Source organism: Protopterus annectens, chromosome 11.part0, assembly GCF_019279795.1.
Source record: "Protopterus annectens isolate FY-2018-M chromosome 11.part0, PAN1.0, whole genome shotgun sequence".
Classification (NCBI taxonomy): domain Eukaryota; kingdom Metazoa; phylum Chordata; order Ceratodontiformes; family Protopteridae; genus Protopterus; species Protopterus annectens.
Window position 1 is genome coordinate 1,157,108,962 of NC_056745.1, and position 18,327 is coordinate 1,157,127,288.

The 18,327-nt window shown below is 39.5% G+C and overlaps 1 protein-coding gene across 1 annotated transcript in view; it reads left to right on the plus strand.

Annotated features, from left to right (window-relative positions):
- The window catches only part of LOC122815754 (26S proteasome regulatory subunit 7), a 583,850-nt gene that overhangs the window by 465,217 nt on the left and 100,306 nt on the right, over window positions 1–18,327 (plus strand). The window lies entirely within an intron of this gene.

Sequence of the window (18,327 nt, forward strand, 5' to 3'; positions counted from 1 at the left end):
AGTCCAGGTTAGGCAGAGTCCCACATTGACTCTCTTCAAGAGGAATCTTGATGAGTGGATGGGAAATCGTAGGTTTACCCCGGCTATCACTTCTGTGTCACTGTTAGACAGAGGCACAGTATACTAACCTCAAAAAAAGGCATAGCAAAATTAATTTAAAATGGGTGGCGAAAGCCAAACACACTCTGACTAGGCTTATAAATGCCCTAGGGCAGATAGCCTAGTATGAACCTATGAACCTATACCTGGGTACAAAGCATCATCTCCAGAGGGTATTTCATACCATTCTCTTTCCCCCCATTCCTGTCAAGAGAATCCCGGACGTTCCACCCAGTTTCAGGGAACAAACAACTATAGAGATCCACAAGTTGCTAGAAAGAAAGAGTCATCCAGCCAGTCCCAGCAGACCAAACAGGATTCGGAACTTACTCAAGATTCTTTTTGGTTCCAAAGAAAACAGGGTATGGAGACCTATCTTGGACCTCAGCAGACTCAACCAATTTGTGAAGAAAGAGAAGTTCCGAATGGTCACGCTTCAGTCCATACTTCCCTTTTTTAGGGAAAGGCGATTGGATGTGCTCCATCGATCTCAAGGATGCGTACTACCATATAAAGATTGACAGACACTCCAGAGATCACCTGTGTTTCCGGCTGGGAGCCAATCACTATCAGTTTCAAGCCCTGCCCTTTGGTCTCACTACAGCCCCCAGAATTTTCACTAAATGCATGGCAGTGGTCATGGCTCACCTGGGGCGTCTAGGATTCCAGGTGTTTCCACACCTAGATGATTGGCTCCTTACCTCCACCACCAGACATCAACTGATTCAGGCAACCAAATCCACTCTGACACTCTGCAACCAATTAGGCATTACGGTCAGCTTCGAAAAGTCTGCCTTGTCACCATCACAGCATATCGTCTTTATAGGAACAGAGTTAGATACCTCAACTACCAGCTGAAAGGGTCTCACTGCTTCGCCAGCACATCGCCTCATTGGTGTCAAAGAACAGAGCTCCAGCCGCAGAGGTCTTGAAAGTATTAGGTTTGATGGCGGCAGCAATATTAGCCATTCCTCTCACTAGGCTGCATATGCGAATTCTTCAATGGCTTCTGTTCACCCAATGGTCTTACCAGGAATTGCCAGTGAACCATATGATCCTCATCACAAGCTCATGCAAGAGTGACCTTCAGTAGTGGTTGACATCTCTTCATGTCACAATGGGACGACCCATTGTGCTCCTCCATAGTAGTCACTGAGACCACGGACGCTTCCCTGATAGGGTGGGTGGGGCATTTTCAGAGAAAGACTGCCCAAGGCACATGGATGGATCAAGAGTCACATCTGCATATCAATGTTCTAGAGATGAGAGCAGTACTTCTGGCGTTGCAGTATTTTCAGGACTCTCTTCCTCTAGGGACGATTGCAATTCAGACAGACAACATGTCACTGGTCTGGTACTTGAACAAACAGGGCGGAACCAAGTCTTACCCCTTTGTCGAGAAGCCCTCAGACTATGGCAATGGGTTGTGTCATCCCAGCATTTTCTGTTAGCAACACACATCCCGAGGAAATCCAACGTGATAGCGGACAAGCTGAGCAGGGCAATTTTGTTGCCTCACGAGTGGTCTCTCAACCAAGACATTGCGGACAGGATTTTCCACAAATGGGGCCAGCCTTGCTGCGACCTTTTTGCCAGCCATATCAATACTAAATGCAGAAGCTATTTTGCCCTGATACCACCTCCGGGACATCCCCCGAGAGACCCACTCGTACACAATTGGCCTCCAGTTCTCGTATATGCATTTCCTCCAGTCCCATTGATACCCAGATTTTTACAGAAAGCGAAGTCGCTGGGAAGAACTGTTATTCTTATAGCCCCCCCATTGGCCTCAACAGATTTGGTTTTCCTTTCTTCACCATCACCTGCTGGGGGATCCATGGATCCTGGACCCAGTTCCAGATCTGCTGACACACCCGTCAGGGGACCTTCATCCTTCATTGCAGTCACTGAAGCTAACTGCTTGGCTGAATCAGTTCCCCACATAGCCAGGCTTCATTCTCTGTCGTACGACACAAGACAAATTCTATTGTCTTCCCATAAGCCTTCCACCAGAAAATTATATTGCAGTAAGTGGAAGAGGTTCTCCATTTGGGCCGGCAAACAAAAAATTGATCCTTTTCAAGCTCCATTGTCATCCATTCTAGATTTTTTGACTATGATTTTTAAGGAGAGAGCAGCAACTGCTACAGTTCGGGTTCAGTTAGCTGCCATATCCAATTTCCATCTTGGAATTGATGGTTTAAATATTATGGCTCATAAGTTATCTAAGGCTTTTCTCAAAGGTACTTTTCACGAGGCCTCCACTGAAGTCTCCTTTTTCTCCTTGGAGTTTGAATTTTATGCTATCTCAAATCATTTTTCTCCTTTGAACCAGCATCATCTTGTGATCTCAAATTTCTGTCCTGGAAAACTATTTTTCTAGTGGCCATTACTTCTGCCTGCAAAGTGTCAGAACTTCAAGCATTATCTATCAGACCTCCTTATATGATTTTCCATGCTGATAGAGTATCTCTCAGAACAAACAGCTCCTTTTTGCCTAAAGTCTGTTCTGAGTCTAATATCAATCAGGTCATTGAGTTGCCAGTCTTCTTTCCCAACCATTCCTACAAAATAGAATACATGCTGCACAAACTTGACGTGCACAAACAGCTCAGATTTTATCTTCATAGAACTAAGGATATTAGGAAATCAGATCAACTTTTTGTATCCTTTTTGGAGGCCAGAAAAGGTAGACCAGTGGCTAAAACAACCCTTTCAAAATGGTTATCGGATTGTATCTAATTTGTTCATGCAACTGCTAACATACCCTTGCCACACAAAGTAAAGGCTCATTCAACCAGAGCTGTTTCTACGTCTTCTGCTTTTCAAGCTAAATTGCCCCGTGATAACATTTGTGCTGCAGCCACTTGGTCTAAGCCTCATACTTTTATCACTCATTACAAAGTGGATAAGGCCTCCAAGGACAGGGCTTCTTTTGGTTCTACGGTCCTGAAAAATGTACTCCCGTGAGCCACCCAGGATTGCGGGTGCTAGGGAAGCCATCAGTGAGAATAAACGGCAAGATTTAACAACTTCATATAAAGAAGTTATGTACTTACCATAACATTCCATATGAGTTGTTTATCTCACCTTTATTCTCACATCCCTCCCTCCATCCCCCACCTGGCTGACATTTGACTCAGAGACTGGTATCATCCTGGTTGTTCAATTCTTATTATTCTTTTTCCTTTTTGGGAGAGTGGACATCATCCAGGGATATAGTACACGCAGCAAACAAGATCTGAGGTAATTCCAGCAGTGCATCATGGGATAAGGGGCTTGGTCTCGAGCTATTGCTAAATCTTGAGCTTTGCTATCGGCCATGTCAGCGCCGAGGATCAACTCCGAACCCATCAGTGAGAGTAAAGGCGAGATAAACAACTCGCATGGAACGTTATGGTAAGTACATAACTTCTTTTTTTACATCATTGCTGTCAGAGTCATCCTGTTATAATTCCCCACAAACTCAGTTGTGCCAGCCTGCAACAGATGCATTATTGACTCTGCACCTCCAGCACCTGATTGTGATTAGATGAGTGAATAAGTGCATAAAACAGTGCATCTAGATAATCACTGCAAGCAAGTTTACAATTGCAATGTTGTAAGAGCAGCTTATTCTTAAAAAGTAACAAAGATGAAAAGCCACTAAATGGGGCAGTTCATTATTTCTTTATGAATTATTCCCTTTTCAAAATGACCCAACATGCTTCCAGTATCTGTCCCTACATGTTTTTTTTTCTGTTTTTAATTTGTCCTCCAATCAGTGCTGATTGCATTCAGCTACTTGAGATCCAGACATTCACTTAAAAAATGCCAATATATGATGAGTAGCAGAAACAACGGTGCAGTTCATTCATTCTTTCATTCGCTTTTGTAGGAATATAAGAATGATTGAATAACTTTTGTAAAAACCTAACATGGTTTTATAGCCCACAAGCTGGACTGACTATCTGTATGTTTCATTTTTTTCCTTGTAACAGCTTGTTGGTGCTAGCCACTGCAGTAAAATGTATGGTATAACATTATGTAGCTTATGCTTGTCAGCACATTTGCATAAAACTGTAGTAAGTTGCACTCAGTGGTCGCTTGTTTAACACCTTTATTGAGTTATTGGTTGTGACATAGGCAGAGTTACATTTATACAGAAGTATTCATACCGTAATAAGTTCACATTTAGAAGAATTATACATTACATATATTGGTATATATCCTATAATCTAGGCACACGATAAACTGTTCATTTCCTGTCTTCTGTTAAACCTCATTCCTTCTCCAAAACATTTTTTGCATGCATTGTTCCCTCAATTTCCACTTTTTATTCTCTGTAATGTACTTCTACCCTTTTCTAAAGATCACACCTGTTCTTTTATCTCTATTACAACATTCATTACTTTAAGTATAGTCAGTGCAGATTTTGATTTCCATTTTCTAGTAATTACTTTTTTGGGGAGCCACCAGAATTAAATTGAACAAGGCCTTAATATGTCTAGGTAATTCAGATCCTGTACCCCATCTTAAAAAAATAATTTCCTTAGTTTCACTTATTTGCTCACTCAGTATTCCCTACAGAGTACTCTACAGGGAATTTTAAAAGTCTGCCAACTCATTACATTCCCAAAACATATGTTCCTAGTTTTATGTTTTTTCCCCCTATCACTCCTCCAGTATTTGCCATCTACCTGAGGAAGAATTCTTTGGAGTCTGCTTGGGATATAAAAGTGTCTATGCAAACACCTCCAGGCAAAAATCCTAAATCTTCTAGACTTTGTTGCATATTTAGACATACCTGTGTCCTCTCATTGTTTCTTTGTGAATTGCATATTTGATCTCTCTTCCCAATCTTTTCTGATCTCTTCTGATTGAATCCTGTTGTTTTTGTGCAGTATTTTATATGCCCTATTAATTATCCCTTTTTGACAGCAGCTTCTGTTCTAGATTAATTTAAAAACTCAACCAAGAGTTGCTTGTTGATCAGTTTTGTACAGACTTAATTAACCAGCATAATTTTAATTTCTCAGAAGTGAGCCCTATGTAATAATCACATATTATGAATGCCTACAGTTTCTGGGGTATTTTTACTGAGAATTAATTCTGCAAGTGATATTTTACTTTCTATTTGTAGAACGTAATTAAACTTGCCAGAAATATAGTGTATGCCTTACAACTTTAAATAGTCTAATAGCAAAGTGAAATTCTGTTGAGTTCAAGCAGGTAATTTCAGATAGTTCCATGATGCTGTCAAGAGTTCTCTATACAACCTAATTATTAGAAATTCAGTAAAAAAAAAAACAATTCAGATGAAGTTTCATTCATATTCTTTTTTTAGCACAAGTTAATCTCATGCATGTTAAAATATTGCTCCATATACATTTCATCCCCATCGGTTTCATTTCTGGCAAACATATTTGAGTTCACCTTCCTGATGAATACATTTAGGAAAATATTTTAGTCCTTTAGAGTCTAATTTTTCTTTTGAATAAATTCATGAAGATACAGTGAATTATCTGTATTAGAACATGTTCATTTAAGATAGTTGTGGAGACACTGTCTGACATGTTCATTGAAGTAACCCACCCAACTTTAAGAAGCAGTGATTTTGTAGTATTTAGGATTTCTTGCTTATAAATTATTATTTTTTTATTATTGTTAGTATAATACTTTTTAGCATGATGATGTAGGAACTTTTAAATGTTAACTACAGGGCATGTTTGAAAGTTGTAAAGATTTCTAAAAAGTTCTGTTCTGTGTGTGAGAAACTGGACTACTGGTTCTAGTCCTTTTCCTCAACCTAGATTTGACTGATTCATGTTATTCTCTCTAACTAAAGACGCATTTCTTCTTTTCGAAATATTCCAGTAGATCTGGTTTTTATAATATTGGAAGATATTTTGAAAGATTTAAGGTGAATGTTTTGTGGTTTGGGTCCCACTCATTGCAACCTATATTTCATTGATTTAAATGTAAATTAATATGGAAACATGTATCTTGGGGTATTTGTAGCCTTGGTGGTATGAAAGTATAAAATATGTTTCCTTCAATCACCAGGGAGAAGTAATGTTTTCTCATCCATATTTCCTTCACAGGAATCCCTTGTCTTTCTTTTGAGGCTCTTATCGGTCGGGAGCAATTTCCTCTTTGAGTTAGACAGGAAGGAAGGCTACAGAGGCGAATTTGTATGTGTATTCCATGATTTGATCTCAAATGGCTCATCCTTACTATCTTGTAAGACTTTCCAGGGAAAACCTTGCCAGGCTGACAGCCCTACCCTTGCCCCACAAAGCACTATTCCTACTCCTCTTATCCTGTTTTTTTTATGATTATGAAAGTGTCACGTTGAGGGAAATGGTTCCTGATGCTATTAAAGACTTGAAAGGAAAGCAGTTTCTCATTGAGTTTCTTTAATGTGATTTTTTTTTGTTTGTTTTTGCTTCTCTTTGTCCTTTCTTGTGACTCATTCGGACGCCTTCCTAGGGATTTTGATGCTTATTAATTCCTTGCCCCCACCTTTTTAATCTTTGTTAATATAATACTTTTTATCATGATGACATAGGAGCTTGGTCTGGCAGTTTTTGTCTTTTTATTGTGATGTCTCTGCCACTAATTCTGTCAGCGAGAAGTAGATAGACCTTCCCTGCAGGCCCATTAAGGTTTTGGTTTTGGTTGCAAAATGAATAAATGCATTATATATGTTAGAGCAAATGATGTTCCTAAAGACAACTTTTTTAAAACATTTTTCATAAGTACTATTATCAGTAAAAAGCTATATTTAAAATTTAGTTGCATTTGATTCTTCCACCATTGTGGAGACCTCTCCAGTAGATTTTGGAGAGAAAAAAATCTCCCATATCCCCCCCCCAGCCTTCCTTCTTTCATGCAGAAGGCAGCCTCAATTCCATTTACTGGTTATGATCTGGTTGCTTCTGTAAAGCAGCTTTTTTTGCATATGCGTTCTCAAGCCTGGACCTTTGTCCCTAGGCATTGGCTCCTCCATGTCTGTTCAGGATTTTTTATGCAGCATCTGTTCCCCTGGCTGTGGTCCATTTGGCATGTATCCTTTTTCTCCTCATTGAAATCAATCTTATTGATGCTACCGGTACTAGAATCACTGTGCCTCACATTAGTTCCACTGGCATCATTATACCTGGCATAATTGGGCTAGCAACAGCCCTTCAGTCTTGTGTTGATTTGAGGTCATGCCCCTCTATCACCTCTGGTTCCCCCCATTTTCCCTTCCCCATTCCCAGGTGAAGTCGTCTGCTCTGGTGAAGACAGGCTGTCTCATCTGAGAGAGAATATGCTCCCCCCAAAGATGGGAAGAAAATGCATCTTAAAAACAAATGCAACAGAGTTGCTTCTCCTCAAGACAGTCCTAAATTAGGAGAGTTGTAGCCGATGCAGTGGGAGATAAATGGCCCACACAGCCACTTGCTGTTTGGATCAGAAGCTGATGAAAAAAACAAGTAATCACCGTGGTATACCCGAAGACTCAAACAACACACTAAACAAGTATAGTGGGTCCAAAAACAAAAACAGTGTAAAAAGCTACTCTATGTGGAAGATTTTCAATCCATATATATCTAGTTAATCACCGTATATTAATTAATAAAGGATTTTCGACTGTAAACAGACTGCTTACTCTGCTTGGATTACTTCTGAATACTTAATAATTCTGTACAATATTTCAAATTCTATATATTTTTTCGACTTAAGACGAGTTTAAGTTCACTGGATAAGTAGAAGGCTAACTACCCTTGTGGGCCATTTTAAGCCTAACCAGTTTCCCTCTTTGTGTTTGACTGAACCTATCTTATTTGGTTGGACATTGTCCTTACCCATTTCGTGGTCAATAATTATATTATCTTTAGTGCGAGTAACTGGGATCATTTGTGTATTTTAGATGTTTACTCTGTAAGCATGCACAACTGTAAGAGCAAATGTGTTAAGAAAATGTAAGTTGTGGTGTTTTAAGCAGCCTAAGTACCTATTGTAGGTAACTGGTGCACTACTGCAGTGGTGCATGCAGTGTAAACATGCACCCACACACACAGCTATATTTAGAAGACAAATCCAGAATCTATAGACCACAGGATGATAGAATTGATAGGATTTAAGCAACCAAGGCATTTTTAGGGGCAAGTAGCTCACATAAAAATAAGGAACACTTAGACAACTCATTCAAGAAGAGAGACAAAGAGGGGGCAGCAGAACTAAATAGATTGGATTAGGGATGTGAACAGGAGGAAGGTAGAAGACAAGGCTACAGCTAAAGACTTCTATTTAGTATTCACAGAAGAGTAGTCACCAAATCAAGCTGGTAGAAGACTCCACAATAAAGGAGTTTATCACATTTTCTTTAGTGAAGAAAGGATCCTAAAAGAACTCTAAAAGAGTGAGTCTTTTTTTTTTTTGCTCACTGATCTTGGTTGGCTGGCTGCAGCATAGTTTCAGTGGTCATGTGTTGTAACATTAAAAAATAAATAGAAGGGTCTTTGCTCACACTGATGTAAGACTAAGGGCACATTTTTCACCTCCAGTCTTATTCCTCAGATCTTACCCTACCTCTCAGAGCTAGTTTAATAACGCAGCTTTATAAATCTGCATCTTTAGGTCATTTCATCCTCTGTCCTGCTTGAGCTACTAGTTTCAGATAACATCATTGTCCACGCTGTTTCTGTTGGAAGCCCTCCATGTCAGGCCACCTATTTGCACCATTACCCAGTGTAGTACCTGATTTTTTTTTCTCATAGAGATACTGTTTTTGTTTTTGAGTAACTTTAACAAGTGTCACATTTTAATTTTTACATACTGTGCAGTCTCCATGCATGTTGCACATGTTCTTTTGTCATGGTTTGCTGATAATCATTTTATTATTAATATTTATACAATACTAATATACTAGCCTCTTGTTAGACATTCATTTCTTAAAATATCTTTGCATTGTTAAACACTAAAATCTATGCACAGAAAAAAATTATTCTGTTTAATCTTGTTCTCTAGATTCATGTAACATTACTCCTTAAACAAAAACATTCAAATGCACAAGTTAACTATTTACAATATAACTTGAGATTTGGTATTAACTATAGACCATATTGTTTTATTATCATTGTGTTACAAGTCTTAACAGTTGGACTGGTGATTTCATACCTTGTATTGCTTTCTTTGAATAGATCTTCATTTTCGATGCTTTGTTCCACGAAAGTGTCCTCCAAGATCAGTTTCCATTCTACAATTTCATAAAGCCCATTTTTAACAAGGGAGTTCTTTTTCTGTTCACCAATAGTTCTCAGTTTCACATTTTTAACTCTCTTATTGATGGTTTGTCTTTAGTTTTCTAATTATGTCTTTCTTAGCCACTATCAATACTAATGGTAACAATGCTTACACATCTTTAATGCAGATGATATTATACCACTCAGCAAGAACATCTCTGTAGTGATGTTAACTTCTTTTCCAAGTATAAAGCTTAGCATATTGTTCATAGGTTCATAGGTTCATACTAGGCTATCTGCCCTACGGCATTTATAAGCCTAGCCAGGGTGTGTTTGGCTTTCGCCACCCATTTTAAATGAATTTTGCTATGCCCTTTTTCGAGGTTAGTATACTGTGCCTCTGTCTTACAGTGACACAGAAGTGATACCTGGGGTAAACCTACGATCTCCCATCCACTCATCAAGATTCCTTTTGAAGAGAGTCAATGAGGGACTCTGCCTAACCTGGACTGGGATTTTATTCCAGAGTGAAGGGAGCCTCTGGGTTATGAATCTGTCCCTCCAGCATGTCTTATTTATTTCAGTGCTGAGGTTCAAGTCTCTCGAGCGCATAGCTCGATGGGATTCGGATTTTCTGAGGTGCAGCATGTCCATTAATTCCGGGTTGGACATGGCTTTATACGTCAGGCACAGATCGCCTCTGAGCAGGCGGTATGCCACCGAGTAGAGCTGGAGTTTCTTTAACCGGGCAGCATATGGCATCTGTTTGAGCCCTTTGATCCTCTTGGTGAGGTACTTTTGGGGTCTTTCCAGTTGCTGCAGGTGTCTGGTAAGGTACATCCCAAAAGGGGCATTGTACTCAATTATGGGCCTGATGAGGGATGAGTAAAGAGGCACGATAACCTCCCCTGATCTAGATGTGAATCCCTTCATGATTAGGTGGGCTGTATAAAATGTTTTTCTAACCACTTTGGCCATGTGGTTTTCAAATGAGAGATTGCTATCAACTTGAGTCCCCAGGTCCCCAATTACTTCCGTACTTAATGGATTACCACCTATGTGGTAATTTGTGGGCACTTTGTTTTTGCCAAAGGAGATGACTATACACTTTTTGGCGTTTAGCTTGAGGCCACGGCTCTGGCACCAGTTGTCTGTTTCTATGAGGCCCTTTTGTAGGATGCTTGTGTCGGCTGGAGAGTCGATTATGGTGCCTAGTTTGCAGTCATCTGCGAACTTGGTCAGCCACAGTCCTCCGAGAAATATATACCGAACAAGAGAGGTCCCAGGACTGAGCCTTGTGGGACACCACTTGTAACTGGTTTGGAGTCTGACATGGCTCCAGCAATTCTAACCATGTGGGTTCTGTCCTTGAGCCAGTTTGCAACCCATCTAGTGACATAGGGGTTTATATTTAATCTGGTGAGCTTATCTATAATGCCCGAGTGGGGTATTGTATCAAAGGCTTTTGCGAGGTCCGGGTAGGTTGTGTGGACCACCTTCCCCTCGTCAATAGCCTTGGTGACTGTTTCAAAGAAATCGACCAGGTTTAAGAGGCAGGATCTGCCCTTAACAAAGTCGAACTGGGTAGGATCCAGTGTTTGTAGGTCCCCAATATCTTTATTTATGAGGTCCATGATGATCCTTTCCATAGCTTTGCAGACCAAGCTAGTCAGGCTTATGGGGCGATAGTTTCCAGGATCCGTTGAGGCACCACCTTTGTGGAGAGGGACCACTGTTGCTGTACGCCACTCTTTGGGTACATATCCTGTAGTAAGGCTGAGATTGAACAGTAGTTTTATGTTTGGGTTTATCTCTTCTTGGAGTTCATGTAGGACGCAGCCCGGGACACCGTCTGGTCCCATTGATGCTGTGTTTTTTGCTTTGGAGAGGGCGGCTCTTACCTGAGCATCTGAGATGTCACGGGGGTAAGCACTCTGCTGGGATAGATATTTGCCCTTTTGGTGGGGAGAGTTTGCGCTGAACCTGTCAGCTAGGATGTTGGCAATGTCTGTGGGCTCGGTGTATTTTTTGTCATTTTGGACTTATTCTTAGCATATCTGGGAATTCCCACCCAGGTTCCTAACATAACTAAAGAAAGCCTTGTGATTATCCTTAGTGTCCTGTGCAATTTTTCTCTCGAAGCTGGCCTTAGATGATTTTATGAGTGCCCGTAGTTTTTTGCTAATACTGATCAGAGATGCCTTCCCTTTTTGGGATTTTGCTCTATTATATAGTAGCTTCCTCCTTCTATTGTATAGTTTGTTTATGGCTGGGGTCCACCAGACAGGACGCCTACCTTTGGAGGATTGGGTCTTAGTTTTATTTGGGATTGCATGATCCGTGCATTCCTGAAGGTGTTCATAGAATGCGTTTATAAAGGAAAGGATTCTGCGGTCTGGGCCGTATTTTCCACAGGCCCGGGGGCTTTGAAGGATTCCACCTCGGTTTTGAGGAGTGTGAAATTTGCTTTAGAGAAGTTTTTCACTGTGGTTTTCTGGGCAGGGGGTGGGGTCGGGATGTGAATTTCCAGTGAGATTAGTTTATGGTCTGATCTTACCAGTGAGGGATACACTTCTGGTCTGGAGCATAGAGCCCCCATGTTGATGATGATCAGGTCCAGTATGTTTTCCCCTCTTTTGGGAGTGGTAACAAGTTGTTCCATAGCATTTGAGTTTATAAATTCTAGGAACCTTTGGGCTAGGGTGTTGGAGCTAGAGTAATGCTCCCAGTCTATGTTTGGGTAGTTGAAGTCGCCCAATATAATGGTGTTTGGAGAGACCTTCATATTTTCCAGTGTTCTCAGGAAGGCCGAGTGGGGTTCCTGGGTTTGGGAGGGTGGAAGGCAGTTTTACCCACTGTTAGTTGCACATGGATAGTCTCTGATGCTTCGTGCTGTGCCACCAACCTGGAGGTGTGGGTATCTTTGATGAATATTGATAATCCCCCTCCTTTTGTGGTTCGGTCCAAGTTTTGGGGCCGAAAAGCATGGTATGAGGTATAACCTGGTAGTGCTGGGGTGCTCTCGGGAGCCTTCAACCAGGTTTCTGTTATTGCACAGATATCGATGTTCTCCATGCTAAGGAGAGTTTCGAGTGCGTACATCTTGAGGTTTAGACTTCTGGCATTGAGTAGCATTACTCTTAGTTTCTTATCCCTTGTGATACCTATGGAGGTGGGTTTGTCTTTTGAGCCTTGCCTAAAAGGCAATTATAATAGAACTACATACATTCTATAATATATGCTCTCAAGCACATCTTTCTGAGCGGTCACAAGTCCAACATATGGGAACATTTTTTTAAAGTCTTGTAGGGGTACAGAAACATGGGATATATTCAGAACATCAACGTTTCTAAATATCAAAGGCAGTATATAGATGCAAAAAGGTTTACACCCAAGATGTTTACCATTTATTAAAAAGCCAGTAGTTTGTTGCTCAAGATCATGGTAGTGCAGGGATTAGGTTTTTGCCTTTTCCCCACTGTGATGCAGTTATGGAGTCAGTATATCCAAGGAGTAGCCATGGGGGCAGCTTGTGCATCTCTTTTTGCTAATGTGGTCATGTGGAGATGGGAATGCTTATATATTTTAAATTCCACCTTTTCAAACTATTGGACCAGAGATTTTTGGTTGATATATGTAATTTCTGGAAGGATTCAATTAACAATTTAATCAAGTTTATAGAATATATACATTAATAATACAACTGAATTTTTGAAATTTACATATTTTCATACTAGAGATGAGATCAATTATTTGGAAGTTACTCTTTATAAGTTTAACAGAGGCTTTTAGTCAAATATTTATAGAAAACTAACTTTTTTGAATTCTTATTTATATTATCATAGTTGTCATCCAGAATACCAGAAAAGTAACCCGGTCAAGAGACAGATGATAACATTGGCTAAAATGGTATTGGAAGATACCTGGTTTGAAAAGGAAGTGGAATATTTATGTGAGTTGTTTTTTGCAAAAAGGCTACGTGATGGAACTGCTGCCAAGAATTAGTGGGGAAGTATCACAACAACAACAAGGGAACTTTAAACCTGTTTTGGGTAGTAGTTGTGTCACGTACTATAACAACAGTTATGAGAAAGCAATGATTATACAATTCTAGTTCTGGAGCACTTAAAGAGATTTTTTAACAAAATCTGGATTATTTTTAAAGTTGATCCCATAATAATAGATTATGTGGGGTTATGTCCAAAATTTGCTAATGAGAGGTTCTAACCTGAAAAATTTGAAAATATTAAAAACGAAGGATTGGACAGTGTGAAAGGCGGTAGGATAGGCACTACTAAATCTGGTATGTGTCAGTACTGCAAATATATTTTTGTGGGTGACAAGATGACGATATTATACAAAGGCAGAAACTTAACAACACTAACGTGAGCAAACTGCTGTACGTCATGGGTAGCATATATTGCAGTTTGTCAAGATGGTCATAGTTTTTATGTTAGGAAGGCCAAATGCCCCTTGAAAAAGAGGATTTATGAACATTTGTGTGATATGACTAACTGCAATACTAAGAACGCATTGTGTAAAAATACCCTTGTTTGCAAAACACAAAAGGGGATAACATTTAAATTTAAGGTGATTGATAGAGTTTTAATGGACCCGAAGGGTGGAAGATGAGAAAGTTGTTTAGAATATAGGAAGTTAGTATGGCAGCTGAAGCTAAATGTGACATTACATCCAGTGTTGAATGACTGTATGTCAGTTAGCAGCATTTTAAAGTTTATAATTGCCAAGTTATAGAATTGTTAGGTTTTAGGTGTTTATTATAAAAAATTACTTACAAAACTTCAGAAAAATTAATTTTGTTTAATTATGTTTTTAGATTTTTTTCAGATACTTGATCAATTTTGATAATGTACTTAAACACACATATAGTATTAACATTTGTGTTGTGATTTTCAATTAACACATTTTACATCACATTTTCTAAACAGTAGGTATAACTGAGGTATTGTTCTTGTACTTAGAATGTTTAGAATTAGTTTGAATGTTCAGTTATCGTGTAATGAAGGTTTCATACCACTTAACTATGATTAGAATATTTTATGCATATTTATGAGATACCTTATGTGATTTTTTTGAGACATTTTGATTGGGTAAAGTTTTGTACATATTTTAATATATAGAGGGTTAAACTCATGTTCTGAAGAAGTCCATTGATTTAGGATGTAAGCGCTTAGCATGAGGTTGTTCAGTAAAGTTGTTTTTTGGAACTATTACTTTGTATTTTCCAGTCTTCTTTTCACCAAGTACTCTCGGACTATTACAGTTTGGTGTGTTTTTACAGTGTACATTGTCTTTATTTTTTGTTTTTTTTTTCTCTTATAGTATCAGACTTGAACTATTTATTTTAAACTGTGAGTTTCTGTGGAGTTTTTAACCCTTTTAAAGAGTTTGATGGCTGTTTTTGCATGTTTAACCGAGTTTCTGTACTAAGGGTGTTTTAGTGCAGTTATTCCTAAGCCTTTTTCAGGTATGGGAGAACCAAACCCTGTAGGTGAGGGGAAGTCAGGGTTGCAGAATCTGTTGTCAGTATTGATAGATACTGCCCCCGGTATTCTCTCACTTGGGTAGTATATGCAGAAAACAGAAGACCCTTCACGTGGTGGGGCAGCAGTCTGAGTGGTTTCCCACTTGAAATGGTAGCTTTGGATATATCTGTGGTTCAGGCATTTGGTTATGTGGTGCTGTCACCCCTGGTCAGTCTGTTAAGGATCCTCTTTTTGAAGGGAATCATGCGTCTGAAGATTCCAACCTGTCTGTGTCATATCAGTTGGTTTCCTTTGATACCAAACAGGTACAGGGACCCAAACAAATGTTTGTTTTCCCTCCTTGGATCCCAGCATTGGGGGATGTCTTCTAGAAAGCTTGTATTTCTCCTCTGTTCATTGAAGCTTTGCCTAAGGAAAAGTTTAAAAAATGTAGGGTTGCACGGTCTTGCCTGGCCTCCAAGCCTTTTTGTCTGTGGACCCAGTGACGTTTGTGAATTAGAACACCATGACTTCTTTTACCCAGTACCTCTGGATTAACTAAGCATGTGGCTAGAATCTCAGGGATAGAAGCTGGTGCAGTCCAGCACTGTAGCTTTTAAGTGTTTAACTACTAGTGTTTTATGTGGAAGTTTGCGTTGAGATGCATGTACAGTTTAGACGAGTTTGCTGCATCATTGCCTGCAGAGCAAAAGGCTTATGTTAAAGATATGTCTAGTGTTACTCAGGTGTCAAAACGTGCTGTAAAAAGTGCCTTGGAGTGTGCTAATAGCTTTTCTATAAATGTGGCTTCATCGAATGTGATTAGGAGGTTTGCTGGGTTACATTCCTTCAATTTTTCTGATGAATTAAAATATGAGAATATGAATGTTCCTCTTGAATCTGTGTGTTTGGTGCAGCAGTTAATCAGATCCTTAAACACTGGGATGACAGAGATAATTTGATGCAAGGAGTATCAAAAATGTTTCATATTGTTGACCTCCATTAAGCATGACAACTTTTAGTGGCCTGACCAGCAGATGTCCCAGCCGAACAAAATCCAAGGCAATAAAGGGGAACAGCATGAGAAAAACTGAGCCAACCCTAACAGGAAGGATTCAGTTCCATGAAAGGATAATCAACCCCTTCCAACTTATGGTAATGGCGAGGTGTGGCACTCATCTTTATTAAGTCTCTTGTCACAGGCCGTTTCTCTGCAGTTAGGCAGCCTAGCCTGTGGTTTCTGACAAATGGATGCTAACATATTTGTCAGGGATTTCAGATAAATTGGAAAGATATTCTACATTTGTTTGGAGGGGTGGAGCCATTAAGGTGTATTTAGTTGCCATCTCTGCTTGTCTGACACTGGATCCCTCTCCTTTCTTCTTTGTTCTTTTTTAGTAAAACAGTTCATCAAAGAATTATTGCAAATGGGACCACATCATAAGCAAATTCCTCCTCTGTGGGATCTCACCTACGTTCTTGAAAAATTGACCTTACCACTCTTGAACCGGCAACTCATGCTGATCTTAAGTTCTTATCGTGAAAAGCTGTTTTGCTTATTGCTGTGACATCTACAAGGGGAGTTTCTGAGCTGCAAGCTGTCATGGTGGGATGGCCTTACCTGACTTCCACAGGGATAAGGTTATGTTATGCACTTATCCTTTTTTAAGCCGAAAGTAGTTTCAGTCTTCTTGTTCTTTTAGTCTTTTAATCTGCCTGTGCTCTTTCCGGAAGCTAAAAAATAAGAGGTAGATGTTACTTTATTCCTTGGATGTGCACAGGCAGCTCGGGTACTACCTTGACAGAAGAAAGCCCTTTAGAAACACCAAAATGCTTTTTATTTCCTTTTCTGGGACAAAGAAAGCTCAACCATTCTCAAAGCAGTTTATTGAACATGGGTTGCCCTCTGGTATTATTTTTTGTTACACCCACCTTAGCGAGGCAAACCCAGGCAAAGTATAGGCACTGTACACCAGAGCCTTTCCCACTTCAGTGACACTTTAGAAAGGAGTGGACTCTAGAAATATTCTAGAAGCAACAACTTGGTCCTCCTCTTTTGTGTTCACAAAGCACTGCAAACTAGATGCCTTTCTAAATCCAGTGCTACCTTCATGATGATCGTTCTCCAGGGGCTCCTAGACCCTTATCCTTCCTCCTCCCAAGTTGGCTAAGCTTTGGGAATCTACCCATATGCTAGTAAGGCAGTGTATTTGTTGGAACATAGTACAGTTATGCAAGTTATACTTCCCTGTAACAGTAGAGGTTCGTAAAACACACTGCCTTACTGGCAGTACCCTCCCACCATTTCCCTTTTTTAATAGGTTTATAGGTTTCTTGGGTGTATACTGTGAGTTGTTAAGGTTTCTGTTATGTTCTTGTTCAACAACCTTTTTTGTTGTGTGTGTAGGTGGTGGTGTTTGTTACAGAACAGTATGTATTTACAAAGCTTGCGTTCTCATCTACTCTTCTTTTTTGACCCTAGAAAACTGAAAGGGTCCTGTCTGTGAATATGAAGGGTTGTCTTGGTCTTGCCAGGTGATTGGTTATTCTCCCTCACAGACAGGCAGTGGGAGGAGTTCTGAGCTTTAACAGACTGTCAGAGGCGAGGGTGTCAGGGCACTCACTACTACCCATATACCAGTGTGTTCTGCCAGCATCTGCTCTTATGGGTAAGTGAAAGTTTTGCAACTGTACTTTTCCTTTTTCTTTCATTTACTTGTTTTCCCTTTTCTTCCCAAACTGTCAGAACCTTTATTGAATGCAACAGAACACAGTTTGCAGTTTGAAAGCAAATACCTCCTCTTCAAGTTTAGCTTTGAATTCATTGTTAGACCTAGTGCACATTTTACCAGAGCTAATGTTATACATTATTGCTGCTTGTTTCCACCTGTAATTATTTTACTTTTCTCCCTTTTCTTCCCCCACTGTCACAGAACCCTTTATTGAAATAAACAGATTCAGTTTGAAAACAAATAGAACTTTCATCAGGCAGCACACAGTACAGTTCCCATTAGTTAGAAATAAACTTTCATTTTTAAGTAAACAAGGGGATACAGTGCTTGTATTTTACATTAATCAAATATTTTCTGTCTGGTACTTACTAATTTAATTTGTTTTGAAGTATTCAGAATACAGCTTACAATTTGGTCATATCACATTCTTTTCTATATAAACACGTATAAATTTTATGTGCTAATGTCAGTCAATGCTCCTATTCCATTGTTTTTATGGAGTCTCACTTTTTTACGTTTTGAAGAATGTTTTATCTCCTTTGTTTTATCCATTCTTTTAGTTTGGAAAACTGGAACAGGCACTGCAGGAAATCTCACAGCTGAAGTGTCCATGGTTTGCTTTTCTGCATTTATTGATTGGTTATTTTGTTCCTTCACCACCTTCGCCTGCTTCCAGTTCTTCTTTTCTTTTTGTTAGTTCACCCTTTGTTTGTTTAGGGTCTATGTAATTTTGAAATCCAAGAGGGTAAACAATTTAAAGTAATGCAGGATGCAGTAACTTTGGTGGTGCTGCGGTAG